This window comes from Vitis vinifera, chromosome 7, assembly GCF_030704535.1.
Source record: "Vitis vinifera cultivar Pinot Noir 40024 chromosome 7, ASM3070453v1".
Lineage (NCBI taxonomy): Eukaryota > Viridiplantae > Streptophyta > Magnoliopsida > Vitales > Vitaceae > Vitis > Vitis vinifera.
Window position 1 is genome coordinate 9,073,254 of NC_081811.1, and position 26,019 is coordinate 9,099,272.

A 26,019-nucleotide genomic window follows, 5' to 3' on the forward strand; every position below is an offset into this window, starting at 1 on the left:
ATAAAGAAGTAAACTAATAAAAATCACTCAATCAAACTAGATTTCAACATCTCTTCAATGAACTTTAACATAAATAATCGAAGAACCAAGAGAATGGATTTATAATAAGCACAAGAAGCTAATCCCGAGACATCACGTAATAGAGATGAACCCAAATTCATGCATTTATCCAAACAAAACCATTAAAGCAATAGAGGATGTCATGCTAGAGATAACCCACACACAAACCATCATAAAAAAATCTCTAACATTAATACACCAATCTGGAAGGTTGAAGGGAGTACAAGAAGTCACACAGATCATACCTGGGAGTTCTCCTTGGCTTCTCCAAAAGATCCTTGCAAATCTTCCTTTTCTTTTTCTCCCATTTTGTTCATTTTTTCTTCAGAGAATCGTTTCTTGACCTTTTTTTGTTTTTGGTTCAATCTTTGTTCTATTTTCACTTACCCTCTCTCTCTAGCTCTCTCTTTTTTAATCTCAAACCCATGTTTCCTGCCCCGTTCTTTTTCTCTCAAACAACCTTTTTTTTTTTGCTAAAGAAAAAAACCAAAAACCCCATTATATGAGAATTTTTTTTCCTCGGAATCACCACTGCTTTTTTTTTCTCTCTAAAAGTCCACTCTTTTCCCATGTAGAAACCCTTTGAAAAGCCCCATTTTCCTCCTTCCCAATTCTCTCTCTTTTTTCCATGCCTTTCCATTACTTCCACAACTTCTGATGCAATTCCATTGAGCTGCCATTGGAATTTTCAAGATTGTAATGGGCCTAGTAACAGGAGAAAGAAAAGAATGGGCCTAATACCGATACATACAAGATGATGCATCAAAAGTGGCATTGCTAACTGAACTATGCATGACAGCTATGTAGTTTCCAATGGACTTCATTCCTTATAAAAAATAATTATTTCATTTTTCTTCAAAAAACTTTTTTTTTTTTTTTGGCTAAGTAAATAAAATAAAATGAATAAATAAAAAAAATAAAAAAATAAAAAAATAAAAACATAAAGTAAGTAATAATAATAATAATAAAATATAATGGTAATAATAATGATAATAATAAAAATAATGATAAAAAAATATACAATGACCATATATAAAAAAAGTAAATAAGAAATGAATAAATAAATAAAGATAAATAGATATAAGTACATGACGCATATTCATGCAAGCTACGTAAGCCATGCAAGCTACATAAGCCATGTAAGCCATGTAAGTGACTTAGGGGTGCTGGAGCAAGCCTTAAAGGACTAGGTGTACCTAAATGGGCCAGGTGTGCCTAATAGGCCTAAATAAGTGTAAACAAATTGTCATACATGTGTATCTAGTATCTAGAATGACTTAAAGAGGTAAGATATGTGAGCAACAATAGGCTTTCAAGAACTGCTATAAAGTATTGAAAGAGTACTTAATTAAGGTATGTGCCAAGGGGACAAAATGGAGGGTCTACACATGGTCTCGCCTAAGCCTAGAAACATTGCATAACTCTTAGAATGCTAGTAAAAGGAAAACACAGACTCCAAATCCACAACCAGATTTATACAAGAATAGATTTCAGCAAAAGCATATGGAAAACAAAAACAGAAATCGTGGAGAAAGTGCATTCATTAGTGAAGAAAAAGCCATAAAAATAGAGATCGAAGAGGAAATCAATACCTTGTAAACTATATTATGGTGGAACTGGAGTCACATCACCAAGAATGGACCACCGATGATGGAGATTCTGAAAGCCTGAAGCGTCCCCAATGGAGAGAAGAAAAATTACCAAAAAGTAACAACAGATGGGAAATGAACCATTTACCTAAAAGCAACCAACCTATATAAGGTATGGTTTCAAAAAATCAAGGCATCTGAAGGGGTGCGCTGCCTAACACCACGCCTTGATTGATGTGATCCCTTGACAAATGAGCATGCGACACATGGATTTTGGGCACCATGATTTCAAAATCTTCAAAAGCCACAACTCTTGCATTTGGCCATCCGACGTCTACCTAGGCCCAACTGAAAAACTTGGGGGGCATTATGGGAACCTCTATGCAAGGTCATCCTAAAGTCCACAACTCTCTCACAACTATTTGGCTAGAAGTGTTGTCTAGGAAACCACCTTCAATCGAATGGCCCTATGACCCTAAGGTCGGGTGACTGATCCATCTCAAAGTAAGCCAGATGGATAAATCCTACATGGATACAACATGGCTAAGGCATGATTGTCTATCATGCATTTACATAGCCATTAATGTGTAGATTGTGAGCTTGGCATGCTCCATATTAATTAGGACCGTTATGGGGAACATTTCATTCTTGGTGGCTCATTATGGTAAGACAATCGTTATCCATCAACAATCAATGCCATAAGATCGCACAATCAAGCGCAATTAAGGTGTATTAAGACACCTAGAAAGACATTACACTAAAAAAGGTATAAATAATCATGTAGACTCTACAAATGAAAAAAAAAAAACTCTTTCTGAAAAAGACTTTGACTTGCTTAAGCCACTTACTAACTTTGGCATCGGAGGGGCACATCTAGACAAACCATCCAAACAGCCTTTGTGCAGAGATTATAGTCATTTGCATCGTAATGAACTTAGACAGAACTATTGGCCATCTACTTCATCCGGCTCATGGCAACTAGACAAGACTACCTGTTCAGGTTGTGCAACAACATAGTGGACAATTTTTTTGTTGATGAATTTCAATCTTCATTTCTAATCCTAGATGATGTCTATGTTGTTCTAACTCGAAAGAAAGACCCTCAATGAATGAGCGACTGCCCCTTCCACTCGATGTGTTTCTCCTGAGATTAGTTTAACGTCAAGCTTAAGCTCCACTGCAATCTTTAGTTAGGCAATTCCTTGACTTTTCCCAAATTATTCCTACTCACATCCATCCAAACACTATTCACAATCTGACAGGGTGTAGTCTTCTAAACCATTTTTTCAACCTAGAGCTTTCTTTGTTAAAGATTTTGTTTATCTATATATGAAGCGAAACAAGCGGAGAATTTTTTTTTTTTTTTTTATCTCGGCTCACAAATAAATGGTGACAAGTTTGTCAAACTTTGACAAAGATTGGTTTCCCGAGCATGTCATCATGCCTGAAAATTGGGAGTCCTCAACGAATGACTCTCAAGAGCATTATGCTTTGATTCATTCCCAGTCGCAGTGCCATTTGAACTGTCCCCGGCAACGGCGCCATTTGATTCATGCCCAATTGGTGTCTCAACTTATTCATGTCCTCTCAATGGCCCCTGATAGTGGTGCCATTTGATTCGTGTCCAGCTGGTGTCCCTTGATTGTGGTCCTCAGGGAATAATCAACAAAATTTATAACCTATTACACCATGAACTAGGGTAGCAAAGACAAAGCTACTATAGCATAGTGGCTCTAGGATCGTTCACTGGGATGGGTTTTCACTCCACAATTGATATTACTTCAAAGATGAATTGGTGCCTTTTCATTTCAAGGTTAGCTTTAAAAGAAAACATAATCTTTGGTGGAAAAAGGTTTGGTTTTAAACTAACCAAAAATAGTAACTGATTTTACTTACAAAGAAAAATGTTTCTTGGAGTTTAGATCACTAGGCTCAGGTTCCTCATACAAAAAGGAGAGTTCCGGTCACTTGTTTCTTTTCCTCGCATTGGGGATTTAACATATAGTTATTTCCCGAACCGGTGTGGTATAGATGCTTCCCTTTAATGGGTTCAAACATTAAATCCCTCTCACTGATGCATCTTGCAATGGCTCGTGCCTCTCACCTATCATTTGCCATTCAAGGTAATTTTTAACCTTGGATTACCTGTCAAAAGCTCGCAAGAGATAACTAATGGATGTCTCCGTAGAGTCCAAAAGCTTACCAAGTGTTGGCTATTCTAGAAAATCCTACCTTCAACCCACCTTCCAAAGGCTCGCAAGAGATAAACTAGTGCATCTCAATGGATGGAGACCACTTGCCTTATCAAGTGTTGGCCCAGGTGATTTAAAGGCGTTTTAAGTTAACTAAAAAGATAAAAACCATTAATGGGTCACACTTTCTCTTCATTAAAAACTAAAACAACAAAACTTCCAATTTATGCATGTGGAAACTTACCTAGCTTTCTTTACTCCAAGAGACGAAAAGCCTAGCCTTTCATCATCTGAGGAAAAATCCTCAGAGTTTGATTGGCTAGAAATAAAAAGAATGAGAAAACAAAAATATATATGAAAAACAGAGCAAGTGCTCTGCATTTTACTTCCTTGCAAAATTGTACAAAGGATGATTCTCTCCCTGAGAACAGGCTCCCGAGAGATCTACATATGTTTGATGAAAATTATAAAACTATATATAAGAGGTTATTCACCCCTTTTTCCAAACTTAATAACTAAGAAATCCTATAATTGGTGGGTTACAAGGAGAGTTTGAGGATTTAGACATAAAATATCTAAACCAAAATATCTCAAAATGTCGGTTGCCCATATCTGGAAGCTTCAAGAGAACATCGCAGCACTGTGCAAAATTGGATTCGAAACTCTCCAGATAAGCGCTATCAGAAGATCAGGATATGTCTGACCGAGGAAGTTGAAACGCCCTCCTCTCCCATCCGACATCAAGCACCGGATGCAAAATATCCGGATGGAATGTCGGCGGGGAAGAATTCCGGATGTGAGACATCTGGGTGGAATGTCGGCAGAGCAAAAATTCCGGATGTGAGACATCCGGGTGGAATGTCGGCGGAGCAGACTTCCGGATGTGAGACATCCGGAGAAAGTGGCACTAGCCGGACGGAATTCCTACCCAGGTGGAATGAGCTATGATTCCCGTTCGGGTGGAATGAGCAGGATCCCATACTCCTTGCATTCCAGATTTGCTTATGGAAAAGGACTTCAAAGCTTCGGTTCTTCATGTTTCTGAGCTTTCCATTGCTTTGCCATGGATTCCAAAGAACTCTCCTCAATCTCGGATTACTTTGGTGATCAAAAAGCTATCAAAACACCAAAACTTAACACAGTTTGATTAGAATTGATTGCAAGGGTCCTTAATATGTTAATTGGGTTAAAAGGTGATAACAACTACTCAAAAGTGTTTAAAAGAGTTAATTACATGCTATGAAATAACACTTTTTGAGTAGTAATCATCCTTTGAACCATACTATGGATCTTCTAAAATTGTTATCATTGTGATGACTTTTTCTGTGAATTCTTTTTTTCAATTTCTTATGAGGGTGCTTTCTTTCATGCAATTGAGCAAGGTCAGAGCTATCTAGATAGAGAAAGCCTCATGGGAGCGACTTAACCGCTTGTACAATATTGGCATGGCTCAACGGTAGTACACCTTCTTACTTTTCGAACTAAATCTGAGAATCGTTACCAGTTGAGCCTACCTATTTATAAAGCAAGTTTCTCCCTTGCATCACTCTGAACCAACTGGTACCTGTTGTGCACTTCTTTCTAAAAGATCTTCATTACTATGAGGTTGCCCACATAGTAGATCTTGAGGCAAGGGTTGCTTTGCTTACCGATAGAGAAAAAAAGTAGTAAAGGTACTTTGCACTGTACTCGAGCTAGGAAAAGAGCCAAAGAAACTTCTTGGGCACCAAAATTCAGTTCTCATCGTCAACCCACCACTTTTAAGTCTAGGATAGATTCGTCATCTCATTCATCTGAGTGGATTGAAAGGGCCCGCAACAACTATTCTTTTGATCCCAATCGTTGTACCCTTGTAATTTTCCAAGATTTGGAAGAAATGGAGGATGAGACACCCAACTTGATTGTTCCCTACAAAACCTGAGCAGGTAAGAGGAAGAAGACTAAGACTTCATCATCCTTTGCTATACCCCCCACTACTATTCTTCCTGCCATCTCAACTTCTCCTACACCCTAGGAGATTGGTGCATCATATTCTCTTCAAGCAACCTAATGCAAAGTTATGGTGCCTAGACTTTGCCCTTGTGCATCTTTGGAGCTCCCACCTAATAGGGATTTATCTTCAAAGAAGGTGGACAGGATTCTAAATCAATTATCTTCTTTCATTGACCCAAATAGTCCACTTTCTGATGTTAAAGCGCTATTTCCTTGGACTAAGCGAGTTGAAGTAGAGGTTCTCGAGCATCTAGAATTGAATTTCTCCACCAACGTCCCCATAGGCACTCCGATGCACATGTCTCAATAAATCAAGGCAATTAAGAGTCTAAATGGTGACCAGATCACTGAGATGGTAATTATTTTCTTTGAGTTTCTACTTTGTCTTTTTACTAACATTATCATATCATTTTATCAAAAAAAAAAATTAAATGTAGGGTGCTGCTATGATACATGATTTGAACTGGTGTCAACTTCTCCTTACTGAAAAATTAGAGGTGGTGAATAAGTTAAGAATTTACGTAGTTAAGTTAAGGAAAAACAACAGGCATTGGAAGCTGCATTAGAGTCGATCTGCCAAGAGAAGATCAAAATTAACAAGGAAAACAAGGTTTTTCAAGCATATGTATGCACCCTCCACACAAAGTGTGAAAATCTAAAAAAAATGCGAAAAACTTCTCACCACCCAACAAAAAAAGCCTTGAAAATGTGGTCCAAGCCTAGATTAAGTTGGAGTAGAGGAAAGTTACCGCATTGAACCAAAAAAAGAAGTTGACCCTAGATTTCACTAAGTATGTGGATGAGATGTACAAATATGCTTATCGATATTGTAAGCAAAAACATAAAATCCTTATGGACTTCAACACTGATAAGGACTTTGTAACAAAGAGTAAGGAATTTGATAAAGAGAAAGTCTTCCTAAATCTGAATGTTTTGTAGACGGCTATCATAGTTGGCACAGATGTTCCTGGTGGCCAAGCGATCACTTTAAATACTGAAATGGAAAATGAATCAATGCCCGAACATCAGGAAGTTGCCTCGACTGTGGGTGAGATGGAAGGCATGCCAGATCATGTTGATTGTGGGGCCAAAAAGACCTCGATTGATGTAATTGTTGAAATGACTACTCATTTGTTTTCTCATATAATTTTTATATTTTTCTTGTGGTGCCTTTTATGCACCATTATTATTTTTTTTTTAATACAATGTTATGTTTTTTCTTTTGAGGTCATTTTATTGAAAATATTGTTGGCCTTTTGATTTTTTATCCGAGAGTTTTTTTTCCCTCAACTAGTTTCAATGTTGGGGCTTTTAATGCCTTTAACCCAAAACTATTTGGTCGCCTTCTTCGTTTTAGGCCTTTTCGCCTTTTTGGGCTTCCTTAACACCTTTGGCCAATGGCTTTGTTGTTGCTAAAAAAACAAGATATGTATATATTGTTATCACTATTTACTTTCCAATTTCGAGAAATCACCTCTTTATTTATTGGTAGTATTTTTTTTAGATTAGAAATATTCCTAGGTTGAGGAATGAGTTCCCTACTCAAACTTCTTAAATAGTATGACCCATTCTGACTAAATTCCTCACCACATATGGACCTTTCTATTGGGCCTAAAGCTTTCCTACCCCTAGATCAACCATATTTTTTAATGCATGCCATAGAACCATGTCATTAGGTCTTAAGATCTGAGGTCTTGCTTTCTTGTTGTAATAGGTAGGCTCATTACCTATACACCTCTACTCGAATCAAGGCAACCTCTCTTAGTTCATCAATCTCAACCCATTTTCCTTTTGCTATAGATAACCATTTCTTTAAGGTATCTATTAGTGACTTTTTGGTTACCTCCACTTAACCATAGGATTGAGGATACCTTGGACTGGAATAAATACTTTTTATTCCCAATTCTTTGAAAAAAAAATCCTTGTTAACCACACTGTCAAATTGGGTCTATTATCGGACACTATTGCTTATGGAATCCTGAATCAACAAACAATGTTCTTCCATATGAATTTTACGACATCTATATCTTTTATGTTAGAATATGCTTAAGCTACAACCCATTTTCTAAATAATTCATTACAACAAGAAGCAACTTTCTTTATGCGAGTACCATTGGGAATGGCCTTAAAATGTCAATTCCCTACTAGGCAAATGACTAAAGGTTGCTTAGTGCAGTCAAGTTCTCTAACTGGAGGTGAGGTATCTAGACATGTCTTTGGGATCTATCATATCCTCGCATTAACAGTTCTATATTTTTTTTGCATTATTGGCCAGTAGTACCATTTAGAATGGGTTTGATAGGTTAACGTTTGCCCTCAGATGGTTCCCGCACACACTATCATGTAGTTTTGACAAAACATACTAGGCTTTGTTGGGCCCTAAAAACTTCAGATAAGGGTCTCCAAATGACTTTCGATACGACTCTTCTTGTATGATGCGCATTTGTTATACCGAATGTCCATCTTTAGGCAGCTTGTCATGCAATAAATATTCCACTATCGAGTCCATCCAATATTCGGCTTGACTAATTTTCTCCTTAAGGGAACAAGACGGATTGGCTTGGTAATACACATGGAGAAATATTGTTTAGAGAATGGATATTGCTATCATAACTCCAACCAATGCGTTTACCCAAGAGTTATTTTCTTTGAGTAACTAGATAATGCACCACTCCTTGAGTATGGTAAGTACCTGCTCTACCATTTTGAGGTAGTGCCCCATTCTCTCATCTTTTGCCCCGTATTCCTCCTATATTTGATTTGTAATATGCTATGAGTCGTTGTTTATGACTAGCCATTCTATGAAAAGGGTTATGGCTAACTCTAGCCCAATTATGAGCGCTTCATATTTGGCTTCATTATTTGAAGCCAAGAAGACTAGTTACACCGCCTGCTCCACTTGATCGCCTATGGGTGATTGTAAAAAGAGCTCAACTCCCGATCCAACCACCCTTAATGCCTTGTCTAGATACAAAATCCACCATGGGGCTTCTAATACTTGGGTTTCTTTATCATATTCTTGCCACTCAATGAAGAAGTTGGCTAGAACTTGTCTCTTGATTGAAAGTTGCATGAGAAAATGAATTCCAAATTCACTTAGCTCTACAAACCACTTAACAATCTATCTTCACAAATTCTTTGTAAAGTTGCCTTGAACGAAAAATTTGTCAACACATTTACTCGGTGTGCTTGGAAATATGCACATAACTTCTTCATCACCATTCGTAGTGCTAAGGCGAGCTTATTTGTTAAAGTGTACCTTTCTTCTGCTTGGACCAAAGCCGTGCTCATATAGTTAGACTAGTTATTGTTGTTTTTACTCATTGACTCTAAGTAACATTGTGTTGACTGCTACCTTGAGGCGATTAAATACAGATACAATTTTTTCCCTGATTGTAAGCTTTTGAGCATCAAATGAGTAACTAGGTATTGTTTGATTAAGAAGAACGTTGTTTCACACTTGTTGGTCCACTTATATGATTTCATGTTACGTAGGACTTCAAAAAATGGTTGAAGTTGTTCGATGAAATGGAGATGAATCACCCTAATGTCGCAAGCTTTCCAGTCAATTGCTACACCTCTTTAATGCTTTAGGGGGAAGACAACTTCTTAATGGCCCTTATCTGCCTATGATCAACTTCTATCCCCCTTTCAGTCATGACGAAGCTTAGGAACTTGCCCCCATCATGAAAGTGCACTTGTGGGAGGTTCTCTTTCATTTTGAACTGCTGCAACAACTTGAATGCTTCTTCCAGGTTATTGATATGATTTGCATGCATCTTTCTTTTAATTAGCATGCCATTAATATAGATTTCCATTGTACTTCTCAAGATTGGCTTGAATATCCTAGTCATTAAATACTGATACGTTGTTCTTGCATTTTTAAGCCTGAAGGTCATTATAACAATACAACCCCTAAGGAGTTATGAATGTCGTCTTCTCTAAATTAGGAGGATACATTACAATTTGATTGTAGCCTAAAAATGCATCAATGAAGGAAAATAACTCATGTTTGGAAGTAGCATCAACTATTTGATCAATATTGGGAAAAAGAAAGCTACTTTTTGGACATGCTTCATTCAAGTTGATAAAATCAACACACACGCACCATTTTCCCTTTTAGATACCCAATATGGGTAAAGCACTTCTTGAATGAACCGACTTCCAAAAGTAGTTTTACTTTTTCCTGGATTATTTTCTATCACTCAAGGTGGAACTTCTTTACCTTCCATTTTATAGGTTTGCATCATGTCGGATTCCAAGCTTGTGACATGTCACGTTCAGGGAGATTCTCAGCATAGAAGTCATCTCCCATCCAAAAACATCTATGTTCCTCCTAAAGAATTTGACAATCTAGCCATTTTCTTCTAGGTGGAGATTCACCTTAATGAATGTGAACTTGTCTTCCTTTCCTTTGATCATGCCTACACAAATCAAGAGATCGACTATTAGATATTCACGTTCGTTGGTCTCATCCTCATATAGTAGTTGCTATTTGCATTGTCCATTTAGCCCTCCGGGGGCTCCTTTCTTCTCTAACATAGATTTCTCAATTCCTATTTGATAACATTGTTGGGATGCTAACTAACTCCCAAAAAGATCTACTTGCCCAAGACAAGTCATGAAACTCACCTTTGAATGATATGTTGAGGGAGTGACTTTCATTTCATGCATCCAAGCTCACCTTAATTTTTCCTTGTAGGGATAGGGATCACCTACTATAGAAAATTGCATATTTAAAGTGGTAGGGTTGACCTTAACTAGTAATACCATCTCCCTTAGAGACCTTGTAGTTGAATCGTTAAACCTCTTCAATAGTCTACTTGGGCTTTCAAGAGAAGAAAAAGCAAACCCCATTTATTTGAATGCAGACACATGCAAAAAATCCACAAAACTGCCCAGGTCTATTAGAATTTGACATACTTGGAATCTGGACACTAAAAGTTCCAATACCAAGGCATCTTCATGTGGTGTAGCCACATGTTTTAAGTCTGTAAGGGAGAACGTTAATCCCACCTTTCAAATCCTCATTACCAGGCTTAAACAAGTAATATCCTATACTTATTTACTTACCAGCTCTGTTTTGGCTACAATCCGTATCATCGCCCGTCTTTTGCACCTAGACTCCCATTCTCGATCAAATGACCCTCCTTGGATCACTAACATGGTTGGGGGTGAAGGATACATAACTAAAATTTGTTGACTGGATTGTCTAGACCTTGAGACCTGAATATTTCCTATGGTTGATGCTACTATGCTTACCATTAAGGAAAAAAACCAGCCTTGAACTAGGGACTATTAGAGCATAAACTAAACCAGAAAAAGACGACCAGTTTACAAGAACTTCTCTTAGGAACAAAATCAAACAGCTTGTACACAATCAACCAAAATCAAGAACACAAGAGAATTATTGTGGTTCAATCAACTTGATTTACATCCACACTGATTTCCTGAAGCCTTTATTAAACTGTACCAATCGGAGTTTACACGAGAATAAAAAATAAAGAAACTATAGTTTTTTCCCAAGAACCCTCGTTACCTCTGTTTCATTCTTTCTTTCTATACAGGAAAATCGAAATAGACTTGTGGTTATGGATTTCAAAGCTCTCTTCTTTTCTTACTCTCTATTACTGAATGCCCTGATCAAGTTTTCTTGAGTCTACACTTTATATAACAGTCAAAAACCTCTAACTAACTAACAATACTACCAAGATAGTCATTATTTCCTACCGAGGTTAGCAAGCTTTACTATTTGTTAGTTGAGCTTAGTCAACAACCTTGCCACTTGTCACTTGATAGTTGGCAAACTCTACAAAACTCCACCTTGATAACCTATTAAGTTGACAAGTGTCTGAACTACCTTCAGGTCTTAGTACCTTCCCTAATGGGAAGTCTTTAGCAGTCTCCCATGTTGACCAAATTCAAACAATATTTAAACTTAGTCACATTTAGAGACTTAGTCAATATGTTGGATGGATTGCCTTTAGTAGGAATTTTTCCAACTCTAATCTCTCCTGCAACAATGATATCTCTCACAAAGTGTAGTCTTACATCAATGTGTTTGGACATTTCATGAAATGATTGATTCTTGGCAAAATGGATTGCACTTTGGTTATCACAATATACAACAACTTTACCTCTGTACATGGCCAATTCTTCTGTAATACCCTTCAGCCAAATTGCCTCCATCATAGCCTCTATCATTGCCATGTATTCGGCTTCAATGGTTGAGAGAGCTACCACTGACTGAAGGTTGGCCTTCTAGCTCACTGTTCCTCCAAACACTGTGAATACATACCCAGTAAGAGACTTTTTGGTGTTAATGTTCCCAGCATAATCAGCATCTACAAACCCTTGTAACTGAGTTCCCAACTAACTATTACCCCCATAAACCAGCCCCAGCTTCTAGTACCAACTAAGTATTGAAAAAGCCACTTTACTGCTTGCCAATGTGGCTTTCCAGGGCAACTCATGTATCTACTTATCATGCTAACCGCATATGAAAGATCAGGTCGAGAACATTCCATAGTGTACATCACACTGCCCACCATGCTAGCATAAGGTATCTTTTCCATAAACCTTTTCTCTTTATGAGTCTCGAGTGCTTGTGTTATGGAAAGTCTAAAATGTTGTCCTAGAGGAGTACTCACTGTCTTTGCATTATTAATCTCAAATCTGCTTAGTACCTTTGAGATGTATGACTTTTTAGATAGCCTAAGTACCCTCTTACTGTTGTCTCTTTCTATCTCTATTCCCAAATCTTCTTGGTTAAACCAAGATCTTTCATTTCAAATTCAGCCTTAAGCAACTCTTTGGCCTACTCCAAGTGTCTTCTCTCCTTACATGCCACCAACATCTCATCCACATATAGTAAAAGATATACCATGTTGTTTTCAGTTAGCTTAAAATATACACATCCATCATGGCTGCTCCAATTGAAACCAATATCTAGAATGTACTTATCAAATCTCTTATACCATTGTCTAGGTGATTGCTTTAGGCTATAAAGAGATTTCTTAAGTAAACATACCTGACCATCCTTGATTCCTTCCCCAAAGCCTTCAGGTGGTTGCATATAAATCAACTCATCAAGTTCTCCATGCAAGAATGTTGTCTTCACATCCAATTGATCCAACTCCAAGTCTTCATGAGCTACAAAATTCAACAACAATCGGATTGAACTATGTTTGACTACAAGAGAAAATATTTCATTTTAGTCAACACCCTCTTTTTGTGAAAACCCCTTAGCCACTAGCCTTGCCTTATACCTTGGAGCCTCTTCCCCTAGTGTCCATTGCTTTCTTTTGAAAACCCACTTAGAGCCCACTAGTTTTCAGTCCTTAGGTTTAGTTGCCAATTCCTAAGTCTCATTTTTTTCCTCAAGGAATCCATCTCCTCTTGTATAGCTTTTACCCACTGATTAGCCTCATTGTTGTTGATGGCTTCTTGGTACATTTTTGGCTCCATATCCACTATTTCTTCAGCTACACTCAATGCAAATGTTGTCATCTCAGCTTGGCCATACCTCTTGGGAGGTTTGACTTGTCTTTTTTGCCCGTCTCTTTCCAGACTATAGGACTTCAGCCCTTAAGTTGGTTCATCTAGTCTTTCCTGTACTACTTCTTCTTGAATTGTCTCTGATGAAGTCTCTACAGACTTTTTTGGTTGCAAAGTCTCATGCTCCACCTCAAACTGTAACTGATCTAACCCTTCCACATCTTTGGTTAGAGTTTTTTTCGGCATATCTTACTCATTAAAATTTACATCTCTGTTGATTATACACTTTCCTTTGCCTTGTGTTTCTATCCACAACTTGTTACCTTTAACTCCTTTCAAATACCTCAAGAAAATACACTTTATAGCCTGTGGTTCTAACTTATCTGTTTTGGTGTGTACAAAAGCTGCACACCCAAAAACTTTGAGATGTTGATAATCTACAGCTTTCCTAGTCCACTTTTCTTGAGGGGTTTTGAACGGTAATGCTGATGATGGCCTCTTATTGATCAAATGGACAACTGTTTCTACAGTCTCAGCCTAGAAAACCTTTGACAACCCTAAACTTGACAGCATTCATCTCACCCTCTCCTAAATGGTCTTATTCATGTGCTCAACTAGGCCATTTTGTTGAGGTGTATATCTGACAGTTCTATGTGTAGCTATGCCTTTTTTTTGACAAAATGAATTAAAATCATTCGATAGGAACTCGAGCCCATTATTTGTTCTCAACTTCTTCACTTTTCTACTTACTTGAGTTTCAACCAAAATTTTCCACTCTTTAAACTTTAGGAATGTCTCACTTTTATTTTTAAGAAAATAAATCCACACTTTCCTAGAGTAATCATCAATAAGAGTTAAGAAGTACCTTGCTCCACCTAATGACAGTACCTGTGATGGTCCCCATAAGTTAAAGTGTATATAGTCCAGGTGGTTTTGTGTTTCATGTACTACTTTGGCAAACGTCACCCTTGTAGCATTGCCAAACACGCAGTGTTCACAAAAAGGCAAATCTATCAGCTTGTAGTTTCCCTACATTTCTTGTTTCTGCAGCTCTTGTAGTCCCCTATGACTAATGTGACCAAGCCTTTGATGCCATAGCTTGGTTGTCCCCACATCCTCATTCAGCTTAGTAGAAACCTTGTCTATCACAGTCTGGCTTATAAGGGTATACAACCCATTTTTAATTATCCCTTTCATGACAGTAAGTAAGCCTCTATCCACTCTCAAAGAGTTAGGCTCTGACTTGAATGTATATCCTAACTTTTCCAGCATTCCAAGTGAGATAAGGTTCCTTTTTAACTTAGGTATATACCTGACATCTTCAAGAACTCTTTCAATGCCATCATAGTGCTTGATCCTGACAGTACCAGTACCAAGAATCGTCCAATGTTTATTATTACCCAGCTAGACATGACCTCCACCAGCTTCTTTAAAGTATTCAAACCAAGCTTTGATAGGACACATGTGAAAAGAGCACCCTAAATCAAGTATCCACTCCTTGTCTGAGTCCACCTCTGCCACATTAAGCACCTCAGCACTATCATATCCATCTAAAATCACAGCAGCATCCCCCTCATTCACGGTTTTCTTGATTGTGTTTTGTCTCCTATTTAGGCAATCCTTCTTGAAGTGCTCTTCCTTGTGACAAATAAAACACTTGAACTTCTTGGTCTTAGATTTTGATCTAGCCCTTGAATTTTTGCCCTTATTTTCTCATTTTTCAGATATGCCCCTGATGTTTAAACCCTCACCCGACTCATCCTTGGATTCTTCTTGTTTCTATGATTCTCTAGCATCCAAAATGGACTGCACCTCATCAAAGGTCAGGTTGTCTCTCCCATACATTATGGCCTCTTTCAAGTTAGTGTATGATGCATCTAAAGATATCAGTAACATAATTGCTTTATCTTCATCTGATACTGTGATATCAATATTTTCCAAATCCAATATTATCTTATTGAAGTGATCAAGATGCTCTTCAATTGACATACCCGAGGTAATCTTAAATGTGTATAACTTGATCTTCTTATGTAATTGGTTTGCTAATGACTTGGTCATGTATAGGCTCTCGAGCTTGAGCCATAACTTAGTTACAGACTTTGCTTTGGCCACCTCTCTCAGCACAGTATCATCTAAAGAAATAATGATAGCACTATGAGCTTTCTCCAACAATTCTATTTTCTCCTTTTCTTGCATGGTATTTGATTACTACTCAAAAAGTGCTATTTCATAGCTTGTAATTAACTATTTTAAACACTTTTGAGTAGTAGTTATCACCTTTTAACCCAATTAACATATTAAGGACCCTTGCAATCAATTCTAATCAAATTGTGTTAAGTTTTGGTGTTTTGATAGCTTTTTGATCACCAAAGCAATCCGAGATTGAGGAGAGTTCTTTGGAATCCATGGCAAAGCAATGGAAAGCTCAGAAACATGAAGAACTGAAGCTTTGAAGTCCTTTTCCATAAGCAAATCCGGAATCCGGATGAAGTTGATACGGATAGGAGAGCGCACCACATTTCCTCTTGGGGGATCCAGATGGAGTTGCTCCGCCGCCATTCCACCCGGATGTATCACATCCAGAATTCTGCTCCGCCGCCATTCCACCCAGATGTCTCACATCCGGAATTCTGCTCCGCTGACATTCCATCAGGATATTTTGCATCCAGCGCATGACGCCGGATGGGAGAGGAGAGCGTTTCAACTTCCCCGGTCAAACATATCCGGATCCTCTCATAGCGCTTATCCAGAGAGTTTAACAGATATTTTGCACAGTGTCGTAGTGTTCTCCTGAAGCTTCCCGATATGTTCGACCAACATTTTGAGATATTTTTCTGCACAGTGCCGCGGTGTTTTCCTAAAGCTTCCAGATATTTGCGACCGACATTTGGAGATATTTTGCTTTAGATATTTGATGTCTAAATCCCCAAATTCTCATTGTAACCTACCAATTATAGGATTCCTTAGTTATTAAGTTTGGAAAAAGGGGTGAATAACCCCTTATATATAGTTTGTATTTTTCTTTACATAAGGTATGTAGATATCTCCGGAGCTTGTTCTCGGAGACGACGCATCCTTTGTACAGTTTTGGGAAGGAAGTAAAATATAGAGCACTTGCTCTGCTTTTCATATATATTTGTGTTTTCTCGTTCTTTTTCTTTCTAGACAATCAAACTCTAAGGATTTTTCCTTAGAGGATGAGAGACTAGACTTTTCGTCTCTTGGAGTGAAGAAAGCTGGGTAAGTTTCCGAATGCAAAATTAGAAGTTTTGTTGTTTTAGTTTTTAATGAAGAGAAAGTGTGACCCATTAATGGTTTTTATCTTTTTAGTTAACTTAAAACGCCTTTAAATCACCTAGGCTAACACTGGATAAGGCAAGTGGTCTCCATCCAATAAGATGCACTAGTTTATCTCTTGCGAGCCTTTGGGAGGTGGTTTGAAGGTAGGATTTTCTAGAATAGCCAACACTTGGTAAGCTTTTGGACTCAAAGGAGACATCCATTAGTTATCTCTTGCGAGCTTGAGACGGATAATCCAAGGTTAAAGATCACCTTGAATGGCAAATGCTAGGTGAGAGGCACGAGCTATTGCAAGTTGCATCAGTGAGAGGGATTTAGTGTTTGAACCCATTAATGAGAAGCATCTGTACAAAACCGGTTCAGGAAATAACTATATGTTAAATCCCCAATGCGAGGAAAAGAAACAAGTGACTGGAACTTCCTTTTTGTACAAGGAATCTGAACCTAGTGATCTAAACTCCAAGAAACACTTTTCTTTGTAATTAAAATCAGTTACTATTTTTGGTTAGCTTAAAACCAACCTTTTCCACTAAAGTTTATGTTTTCTTTTAAAGCTAACCTTGAAATGAAAAGGCACCAATTCATCTTTGAATTTATATCAATTGTGAAGTGAAAACCCATCCCAGTGAACGATCCTAGAGCCACTATGTTATAGTAGCTTTGTCTTTGCTACCCTAGTTCATGGTGTAATAGGTTATAAATTTTGTTGATTACTCCTTAAATCAAGGAGCACCAGCTGGACATGAATCAGATGATACACCGATTGGGCACGAATCAGTACTGGGCAGGTTTTTCTCTCTAAGTAAGGCATCTTGGAGCCCCTGTTGAACTAGCAATGCCCTCATCTTTAGTCTCCATAACCCAAAATCATTTCTGCCTATAAACTTTTCTACATCAAACTTTGTAGTCCCCATTATAACCCAAATGGATTTGATACCAATTGTTGAGAAAAAACCAACCTTGAACTAGGGACTATTAGAGCATAAACTAAACCAAAAATAGATGACCAATTTACAAAGAACTTCTCTTAGGAATAAAATCAAACAGCTTGTACACAATTAACCAAAATCAAGAACACAAGAGAATTATCGTGGTTCGATCAACTTGATCTACATCCACACTAATTTCCTGAAGCCTTTATTAAACTGTACCAACCAGAGTTTACACAAGAATCAAAAACAAAGAAATTATAGTTTTTCCCCAAGAACCCTCCTCACCTCTATTTCTTTCTTTCTTTCTATACAAGAAAATCAAAATAGACCGTGGTTATGGATTTCAAAGATCTCTTCTTTTCTTGCTCTCTATTTTGTATAATTGAATGCCCTGATCAAGTTTTCCCAAGTCTGCACTTTATATAACAGTTAAAAACCTCTAACTAACTAACAATGCTCCCAATATAGCTCTTATTTCCTACCCAGGTCAGCAAGCTTTATTGTTTGTTGGTTGAGCTTAGTTAACAACCTTGCCACTTGTCACTTGATAGTTGGAAAACTCTGCACTTACAAACATATTGCTTCAAAAGTCGTGCTTGAATCATTTTTTCTACTAGGTACTTCAAGTGCCAACACTCTTTAATGGTATGTTCGTGCTCCTTATAATACTCATAATGCCTATCGCAATCCCTTTGTGATGGGTCAGTTCTCATTGCTTTGAGTCATTTGAATTTGGGCATTGTAGTGATGGCAGACAACAGTTGTGTGTATATCATATTCATGAGGGTCCAATTCGGCACTGATTTTGTCATCTTCTCACAACCTCGTGCCTTCTTCCCTCATCGGTCGATCCCTGCATTGGAGCATTTGTTAATAATGTAACAAGGGGAGTGTTTTGGATATGTTGCGACTATGAGATGTTGTGATGCCGCCCGTAGGTTGTTTTCCAATATAGCATACTTGTTTGCCCTCTAGAACAGATCATTAGTCATTTCTGAGGGCTTCTGTGAAGGCAACTAAAAGAATGGGGTTCTCAAGTTTATGGACTACTTGAATGTTTGCATGAAAGCATCCATGTTATAGGTTTCTACTTGTAAAAAACCTTGGTCGCATCATTGCATGAAGTCATGTAAAGTATTGTTTTCCCTTATTTTCATATATTGAAGGCTTCCTATGTTATGCTGGTTATCAACTTGATCAACACAAGGCTCACTTGGTGGGTCTTCCGCCATTGTTTTTTCTAGGTGAGTAGCTCTATATTCTAATTCCCACAAATGATGCCAATTGTTAGCACCAACTTTTTTTTTCTTCATGTGTCTTAGATTTGGACTATATCCCCTCTTTATAAAATGAGGATTTTCAATTGCTTGCCCCCCATTTTCACTATGTTACATCAAACTATTGCGTACTTATGAGGACACTCAACTGTTACTCACTCATGGGACATGTTCACTTTAATAACGTTTTATTGAGAATGGCCAAGTTCACCACTATACATTGTTTTTTACATTGTTCTCTTCCTTGAGCATACTCCATTTGCTTAACAAGACTTACCTAAATGCCTAACAAAGATGTTTCTTAGGTGCCCAAACTCGAGTGAATTTGCTAGACCCAAGTCTCACGGTACTAACAGATATAACATTATAAGTATTTTAGGGAATAAGAAAAGATTGAAATGAAAATATTTCCTAATTTTGAAAGTGAGATAAATACAATAAATTAAAACTTTTATTTTATTATGAAAACATTAAATATGAATGAAACAATTGAGAATAAGTAATTATTTTAATTTAAATAAGGAGAAATATGGTGTAAAGTATTATGTCAAGTATTAATATAAATGAATATATAAAAGGAATAGAGTGGGACTTGAACCTCACTATTTTCAAAGTTAATGGATTTTCTTTTTACTAAAGATTTCATTGTTGTCATTGTTGACATATAGATTGTGAGAAAATAAAAGCTAATCTTAATAGAGAAAACACCCAAGAGGGGGAGGGGGAGGTGGAGGTGAATTGGATTTTTGAAAATCTTTTTCAAACACAATGAATTCAAGCAAAGGAAGCACAAATATAAAGAAATAAGGTTGGAGGAAGCAAACTCAGATTTTATAGTGCTTCAACACCCCTTGCCTACATCTACTCTCTTCAAGCTCCTAACCGAGAGAGGGTTCCACTATACTTGAAGATTCAACCAAACTTCCAACACCTTTACACTTGGATTCTGACTCCAATGGGCTCTTACAGAATTCCTTCAAGTCTCTACTCACTTGAAGCTTCTAAAACTCAACTAACAAGTTCAAATCTCTCAATCTAGTTCAACAATGGCTCAAATACAACCCAAATCTAGGTTGAATCACAAAGGTGCATTTAAGAATATGCAAATGGAGATTTAATGAACCAAGGAAAGAATGAAAAAGTGAAGATGAATCATTCAAAGAAGAAAATGAGATAGAAGTGGCAAACATGTGCTTCATGGTAATAGATGAACTTGATGAGGTAAAATCTAATATTAGTGATGAAGATATACATGATGCTTTTCAAGAATTGTGTGAGGATTTTGAAAAAATTTGTTTGAAAAATATTTTTCTCAAAAAGAAAGTTCAAAAACTTGAAAAAGAACTTGGAGAAGTAAAATAAAAATTTTAAAATGTTGAAGATTCTAAAACCTATCTTGAAAAAGAGAATGAGATTTTAAGAAAGAAAAATGAATGGTTGACCTCATCTCTTTCAATCTTCTCTTGTGGCAAAAAATCTTTTGAAATGATCCTAGTTAGCCAATAATGTAATTTTGACAAACAAGGGCTAGGATTCAAATCTTCAAAGAATAAAAAGTATTTTAAGAATTATTTTGTAAAGGAATCAACAAGTGCAAGTTCTTCCACTACTTGCAACTTTTGTGGAAGAGGAGGACACATAGTAGCTCACACCGTTTAAGAAATGGTTTTCAAAAGAATTTAAATGCAAAAGTTAAAAATATTTGGGTTGAAAAATCCAAGGTCACTAACCCTCAAGGACCTAAGAATATACGGGTACCTCAATCAACTTGAGTTATGTATTGTAGGGTTCAAAGAAGGATAAATGGTTCTTGGATAGTGGATACTCAAGACACATGACCGAAGATGAATCCGAGTTTGCTTTTCTTATAAAGTAAAAGGGAGGATTTGTTACCTTTAGAGATAATGCAAAAGGAAAAAATCATTGGTCAAGGCAACATTGGTAATGACACATCTTCTCTCATTGAAAATATCTTATTAGTAGATGGTTTAAAGTATAATCTTTTAAGCATTAGTCAACTTTGAGACAAAGGTTTTAAAGATATTTTTGAAGCATCTCATTACATTATCAAGGACATTCAAAATGACAAAACCATCTTCATGGGTCATAGATGTGATAATGTTTACACCATAAATATTTCAAAATATGATGGCCATGATAGATGCTTTTCAAGCATTCATGATCAAAGTTGGTTGTGGCATAGGAGGTTGGGACATGCTAACATAGGCCTCATTTCCCAACTCAACAAAGATGAACTTGTTAGAGGTTTTCCCAAAATAAATTTTCAAAAATATAAAGTTTGTGAAGCTTATCAAGTGGAAAAGAAAATTAAAAACTCTTTTAAAAAACAACAACTTCATTTTAACAACTAGGCCACTTGACTTATTGCATATGGATTTATTGGGTCCCTCTAGGACACCAAGTCTTAGAGGAAAGTCTTATGCTTATGTTATTGTGGATGACTTCTCTACATACATATGAGTCCTATTTTTAAGTCAAAAGAATAAAGCCTTTTATGAGTTTTCAAAGTTTTGCAATAAGGTTCAAAATGAAAAAGGTTTCGTAACTACTTGTATAAGAAGTGATCATGGAGGAGAATTTGAAAATGTTGATTTTGAAAATTATTGCAATGAGAATGGAATTGACCACATTTTTTCGGCTCTTATAACTCCTCAACAAAATGGGGTAGTTGAAAGGAAAAATATAATCATTCAAGAGATGGCAAGAACCATGTTAAATGAAAACAACTTACCAAAATATTTTTGGGCTGGAGTGGTTAACACCTCTTGTTATGTTTTAAATAGAGTTTTATCAAGGCCCATACTTAAGAAAACTCCCCATGAGCTTTGGAAAAACAAGAAACCCATCATTATCTATTTCAAAGTCTTTGGATGCAAATGTTTTATATTAAACACCAAAAATAATCTTGGAAAATTTGATGCAAAATCGAAAGTTGGAATTTTCCTTGGTTACTCAACTTCAAGTAAAGTGATTACTACCCAAAAAGTGTCATTTTGCGCCTTTAATTCATTATGTTTTAAGCACTTTTGTGTAGTAGTTCTCCATCTTTATCCCAATTGGCATGTTAAGGACCTAGCAATGACTTCTAATCATATTTCTGGCTATTTTTAGTATTTTGACAGGTTTTTGGATCATTAAGACAAGCCAAGCAAAGGAGAGAAGCAAAGAGAAAATGAAGAAAACAGAGGACAGTAGCTGCAGTCTTCCTTCGCACTTTTGGAGCACTTATCGAAGTCCATTTTCTACATGCTATATACCATTTCAAATCTCAGGAAGTCAAGAATCCAATGCTTCAAACCGTGTACGATTTGGAGTTGAAATGAGGAAGATATGCCCTTCGGAAGACAACTGCTCCAGGCTTGTGCGAAATTCGCACAACACCTTCAGCTTGTGCGAAGCTTGTGGAAAACTCGCACAACACTCGCACAACATTCACACAGCCCATGCGTGGTGCAAATTTTCCTCTGTTCCGTCGACTCCACGCGAGATATTTTCTTTTAGATATTTTTGTATAAATTTCCATTCTTTTCCTTGTAATCCACCAATGATAAGATTTCTTAGCTAGGAAGGTTGGAAAAAACTTCTCTATTTATATTCCCTTGCATCCATTGTAATAGACATAGACGGATATACATAGATGGATATACGGAGACGGATGGAGATATAAATATATAGACTATACAGAGCCTTGCTCTGTTTTTCTCTCTTCTCCTGTTCTTTCCCATTTCTATTTTCTTAGTAGCCAAACAGCCTCTGAGGGCTTTTCCTCAGAGGATGATTGGCTAAAACTTTTAGTTTCTCAAAGTATGGATGTTATGTGATGGCTTGGATGTAATCCCATGGAAATTTCTCGCACCTGGAAGGTAAGGTAGTCGTTTTTCATTAAAGGTTCATTAATGCAAAGTTTGGTTTTTATTTCCTTTGGACAACTTCCAACGGCTAATACTTGATAAGCTTTTGGATTTCTATCCATTAGTTATCTCCTACGAGCTATTCGAAGGTGAGGTTTTCAATTTCAAGTTTTGCATTAATCCGTTAGAACCAATTTCAATGGCCATTGAAAGGTGAGTTTATCACCTGGAATGACTTTGAGTTGCCAATATTTGGTAAGCTTTTGACTTTAGACCATTAGTTATCTCTTACGAGCCATTCAAAGGAAGTCTAAGGTGAATAACCATTGATGAAATTCACTACCATCTGTTTTGCCATTTTAAAGGATTAAAACTTGATTTGCTAAATCCATACCGGTTCGGGAAGCAAGCATCACCATAGTTGCAACCCCAACGCGAGGAGCCTATCCTGAGATTTCCAATTTGCATAAGAGCCAGAGCATAGCTATCCTATCTTTGAGAAACTTGTTTTTACACCCTTTCATTTTAGTCTTTAATGTTAGCTTAGATTAGTTTAAATCTTTCTAAAACATTTACATCTTATTTTAAAGCTAACATCCATAAGAAAATCACCTATTTTCCTAATTTGAATATCACTTGTGTTTGCGAAAACCCTTCCCAGTGAACGATCCTAGAACCACTATGCTATAGTAGCTTGGCTACTTTAGTAATAGTATTTAAGGTATAAATTTTGTTGATACGCCTTTAAAGCTAAGCTACCATTAGTCGAATCAAATGGCGTCGTTGCCGGGGAAGGTGCCATAAGCACAATGAAGCAACCATTAAGGGTAACTTGTGATCTTCATCACAAGTTTGGTGAGTTTTCTTATAATTTTTTTTTAGTTTAGTTTTTATCTAGTTAAATTTTTTATTCTCTTTTCTTTTATTTTTGTTTTAATTTCAATTTGTGCATTCCTTGTTGGATTCGAGACCAAGAGGGAACCCTGGTACAAGTTGAAGAAAAGAGCCTTAGTTGAATATCATTTTTTTTTAGAAATGGAAATTCCACATGAAGATCAAAGCTCTCATTATGATCATGAGAAGGACAAATTTGCATACTTATCCATGAGGGATCGGATTGAATTAGGGAAAAGGCAAGTTCAACAAAGCCAATGGGGTAGTAAGTATGCTTTGAATGAAGACATGAGCATGAAGGCAAAGCTAGCATCTATGGCTAGAAGGATAGAAGAGTTTGAATTGAGGAATGTGCATACTGAAGCATAACCACAAGCCATGCCAACTTCATTTGAGTATATAAACCATCCCAACCTTACAACCCAACCTCAACCTCAACCATCAATGAGTACATCTTCATTGGAGCAAGCCATTTTGAAGATAAGCAAAGTCATAGAGGACTTTGTAGGTGAGCAACAAAAGATAAACTCTCATCTTAATGAAAAGATTGATAATTTGGAGAGTTCAATGAATGTAAGAATGGAGGGGGTTTATAATGATCTATCACTAAGGATAGAAAAATTTCAAGACTCCATTGAGAAGTTCACCAATCTCGACATAGCAAGGGGGAAAAGGAAGCTTCCTCCTCAACCCCACCATAACCTTCAAGGAACCAATGCAAAAATATCAAGGAAAGTGTTGAAGATCGACACTTTTTTGGGGGATTGTTATGACAACTCTATGGACCAACCTTCCATTGAAAATCATAAGGTTCAAGATGATAAAGAGTTACTTGAACCCTTTAAAGCATCCACTTCTCCAGGGAAGAGAAGAGAAACGAATTCCCTTGGACCAAATGGAAAGGATGCCAATTTTGTTTGGGATCCAGGGGGAATTCAGCATGAAGTGGGTGTGTGAGTGAGGATGAGCTAAATAGTTCATCTTCTTTTTGGGGTACATGCTATCAGCTTCATTTAAATTCTATGCTTTCTTTAAATTTATGCATGTTTTAGTTTGAATTCTTAGCTTTAATTTAGTTTTAATATGTTTTTAAGATGAGTTTTGAAGTGTTCACGCAGGTATGATGCTTTCAAAAATCGAAGTTATGGTAAAAACAGGGGAAAACAGGGGAGAAAAGCTAAAACAGAGCAATTCGCACCACCCCATTTCGGAAACTGTTGGGCCCATTTTGATCACTTCCCAAAGTTGATTTCATGCATACTATATCTCGTTTCAAAGCTTGGGAAGTCAGGAGTCCATAGCTTCAAACGGTACTCGATTTGGAGTTGAAAGGAAGAAGTTATAGCCATTTGAAGACAACTGTGCAAAGTTGAACGGGAATGTTGCAGCCGCACCCCATTTTGCTACTGTTGGACACGTTTTTGGAGCACTTTATGGAGCTCAAATTATGCATACCATATCTCTTTTTGAATCTTAGGAAGTCAGGAGTCCAGTGCTTCAAACGGTGTGCGATTTGGATTTGAAACGAAGAAGTTATGGCCATTTGAAAGAATCCAATTTTGCATTTGGGCGGGTGAATAGTGCCTTGTGCAAAATTTTCGCACAACACTCGCACAACACCCCCCTTGTGAGAATTTTTGAGCTTCTTCATCCCTACCCTCCCCAATCCCAAGCCTTTGAGTCTTGTCCTCAGCTGCTAAAAGTGGGGCCCACTCATCATTTTTGTAAATATTTAGTATAAATTCCTCTCTCATTCAATTTTTGAATTTTGAAACAGGTGGTTCAACCTTCTCAAACTCCAAGTCCACATCACATGAGGTACCACTTCCTTCCTCCTTATTTTCGATTCAAACATTGAGGACAATGTTCATCTCGGTTGGGGGGAGAGATGAGGAAGTAAGTATTAGTTTAAATTTTTATCATACTTAGTTAAATTAGCTACTTTTTGTTTAAATTTTAAAATTTTTGCTTTAAACTCCATGGATATTAAGGATTAACTCTCAAAATTAAATGAGAGAAGTCGAGTTTCAACTTGATTACATGAGTCTTAGAGTTTGTATTATGCTTTTCTAAAAGTTAATGAATTGTTGAAACTCCTATTGCATGCAAACTTATCTCTTCCACCTTAAGCTATTCGCACACACATACAATAGGTTCCGATTATAAGATGAAAAACTATTTCCCTCTTGACTTAGGAAAATTTTAGACTTGGTACCTTTGACCTCATTTAATAGTGTTGGGACACCTTGTAAAAGGCCAATGTGTCTTTGAAGAAAATAAAGAAAGAAAGAAAAATGTTTGCTTGCCTTGAAACCCGAGCAAGGTCTAAGGGGTATATGGTGAAAATCTTTAAAACCTGGTGCCCTAAGACTTAATTGGTTGGGAGTCACCAACCTCAATGCTCGTTACAAGGG